We start from the raw sequence: 3,412 nt of genomic DNA, 5'->3' as shown, positions 1-3,412 counted from the left end.
TTTTTTTTTTTTTGTCTGTTTTAGAAGGAGTAAAAATAAATTTGAAGTGCCTGGCAGACATCAAGTGGATGTGATGTGTAGGCAGTAATACATACCATAGATCAATCTGAAACTGAAGGAGAGAAATCAGGAGATAAATACTGGGTTGTTATCAGTCTTGAGATGGTTTAGTTTCAGAATTAGTGTAAGGTGACTACACTAATTTATTGCACTAATTTATTATTTGTTATTCATATTATTTCTTTTGAAAATTTCAATCTTAGACACAAGTTGGAAGGATGATAGAACCGGTACATATATACCTTTCACTCATATTCCCCAAACATTAATATAACAATGTAATTACCATAGAGAGGGGGAATTCCAGGTTTCCTGTCCTACCTATTAAAGAGTGGTGCTGAGTACCAAGAAGCACATGGAGCAGAGATGTGAAAAAGAAGATATGTTTGCTTTTTTGGCCTTGGACTTGTATCAGGGACGTGTGGGACATGGAAGGAGACACCTGAAAGACTGATATGTGTGTGGAGACCTATGGGGAGACAGACAATGGCAGCTTTTATCATGTTTTGGGTTTTGATTTTGTTCTTTTCCTTCTAGACATGCTGGTCCTTCTGCCCTTTGCCTGAGGTTCCAAGTCAGGAGACTTGTGGCAGGCTTTTGAGTCTTAGTGGCCCTGCTTTGGGTCAACCCTGTTTGGTGGGGCAATTATCCACGAGGGGATGAGTAACTTTGGGTATTTCATAGGGAAACAATATTCTTTCTGTTCTCGTTTTCGCACACTAATTATAATAAAGTTTTTTTAAAAAAGGATTTTATTTATGTATAAAGTAGCTGGGGTGTAGGCCAGAGGTGTGTGTGGGGGCATGTGAGAGTTTTCACCAGAGACAGAGTAGGGAGTAAAACATGTAGATGTACTGAAATACACTGCTGAGGGAAGCAATGGGTGGGACAAGAGGTCCGCTGTACAATGTGGGTTAGTTCCTTGGCCATGGATCAAACTCATGCTGCAGTGACTGCTGTTGGCTTCATAGTGCTGAGACTTAAACCTTTGCGAGACCAGGGAGGCCCCTCTATTGAAAGTCTTACAGAGTATGCTTTGTCTTTATGTAGACAGAAGAATCCGTTTAAAGCAGGTATGTTTGGAGATTCTGGGGTGCCCTTCATTCCACCCAGGAACAATAATATTTTTATTTTAATTGCTTTGTCTTTCTCTCTCTCTCTCTCTCCACACACACACACACACACACATACACACACTTTTTTGGGCTATCACTAGTATTTGACAGTCAGTTGCAGACCTGATACCCCCATACTCCTAAACTTTGTTGTACTTTTCCTACAAAAAGACATTTTCTTCTATGTGGTTCTCAAAGTACGTTTTAACAGCCAGTAGCAATTGTATCACAGAAAATGTTGGAAAGCTAAATGCAGGGCATCAATAGAGCAATGATTTTGGTAATTTTGCTGTGGTTATGAGAGAAAATTAACATTACTTTAAAAGTTACCGAATTTATAGGTATTATTAAATCTGTTACAGGTCAGGAGAGGGGCACTGCAAAATCCCCAAACCTGTCCACTATAAATTAAGTTCTGTCATCCACCACATTAAGAAAACACATACTCTAATGTGTAAAATCTTCAATGGAAAGAAAATACAATTAGTGTATAATACAGAAAAGGGGGGAAATACAATTTTCAAATCAAGCACCTAGCTGTGGATAAACATCCATGGTAAATGTCTGGCTAAACAGGGTTGGCCCAAGCAAGGCCCCTGAAGACCAAAGTCTGCCACAAGTCTTGGTCCCTATAGTGGGGATCCATAGAAAAGGGTCAGAAAAAGACAAGTCTGGAAGGAAAGAGCAAAATGAAAATGAAGATCAAAGCTGCTATTGTTAACCTCCCCACAGGTGTTAACCTCACCCACATGTGTTTCAGTCAGTCCTGGACCAAGAAGCAAGTGCAGCTGCTTCTTATGTCTCTCTACTGTGTGCCTCCTCCCGGCCTCTTGCTCTCCATTCTTCTTCCTTCCCCAGTCTCCTCAACAGCTTCTCCACCCTGCTCAGCTCTACCCTCCTTTGGGTGGGGCAGAAAACCTGGCACCTACTCTTTCCCTGGGAACCACCCTCTTAAATCCCAGCAGTTGTCCCAGTAATGCTTTTAATAGCAAAAGTACCAAAAGGGACCACCAATTTTGCCAAGACAAAGTGGCAAAGTTTAATCATATAGGGCAGTCCTAGAAGTATAGATCATTTTTCTTACTAAGGACATGTGGAGATTGTTAGCTAGAAAGGAGGGTCAACGATGCAACAGATGGGGAGGTCTGGAAAAGGAGGCTCACTACATCCCGGGAGGCAGAGTGAATACTATTGCTGAACCGAGGAAATGGGCACCAGTGATTAACGATGCCACCAGGTCTAGTATGAGGACAGGAATGGCCTACAGGATTTTGAAAGTGGAATCCTTAATGACCTTGAAAGAGAGAAATGGGTTCAAAGAAGCAAAATGAGAAACTTAGCACAATTTTACAGAAAACTTTTAAAGAGGTGCAATGATATGAAGGAGCATAGGAAATTAAGGAAAGTTTCATTTTTTTAACGTGAGACATCTGGCATTTTGTTGATAACTGCTGGGAAAAATTCCTTGTAGCAGTTTAGGGAGATTTACAAACTACCAATGCCTGGGTCTCACCCCTGGAGAGTCTAATTTAATTGCTCTGGGGTGTTGCTGGGTTCACCGGGATTTTTAAAGAGGTCCCCAAATGATTTTAACATATAGTCAAGACTGAGAACCATCCTAGACGAAGAAAACAACTGATGCAAGGAGGGCTTAATTGCCAGCCAACACTTAAAACAATTTGAAGGAATATTGCATTATAATTTTCAGGTATTTATCAATGAGTTTCCCACAAGTGTATCTATCACAAGTTCACTCCAATAGCTAGACCTTGTGTAGCCGAGAAGTGTTAGGGTGTTGTAAGTCGGCACATGAACTCAGCACTACTTGCACTATCTTTTGTTTGTTTGTTTGTTTGTTTTAAAGATTTATTTATTTCTGTATACAGAACCGGGGTACAGGCCAGAGGTGCAGGGGCAGCCAGAGAATTCATCAGAGACAGAATGACAGAGTGGGGACCTGAACAAGCCGACTGACGAAGTACACATCACCAGGGGAAGAGTGGGGAGCAGAACAGGCAGATCATCGAGGTACACTGCTGAGGGGAGCAGTGGGCAGGACAGGAGAGGTCTGCCGCGCCATGTGGGTCACCTCCGGGACGGGGGTCGAACTCATGCTGCAGTGACTTTAGCTTCTTAGTGCTGTGCTTTAACCCGCTGCGCCACCAGGGAGGGCCCTGCACTATCTTTTCAGTCACATTATCTCACTTTTCCTAGTAGTGTCTGTAAAGCAAGTGATG

The 3,412-nt window shown here is 42.1% G+C and overlaps 1 protein-coding gene across 1 annotated transcript in view; it reads left to right on the top strand.

Moving 5' to 3' along the window:
- The window catches only part of HINT1 (histidine triad nucleotide binding protein 1), a 15,786-nt gene that overhangs the window by 5,298 nt on the left and 7,076 nt on the right, over positions 1-3,412 (top strand). The window lies entirely within an intron of this gene.

The sequence above is a fragment of the Condylura cristata genome, unplaced genomic scaffold (genome assembly GCF_000260355.1).
Source record: "Condylura cristata isolate star-nosed mole 26May11 unplaced genomic scaffold, ConCri1.0 scaffold00021, whole genome shotgun sequence".
In the NCBI taxonomy this organism is placed as follows: domain Eukaryota; kingdom Metazoa; phylum Chordata; class Mammalia; order Eulipotyphla; family Talpidae; genus Condylura; species Condylura cristata.
The sequence above is the reverse complement of the archived record's forward strand: the minus strand, read 5'-3'. Positions and strand labels throughout refer to the sequence as shown.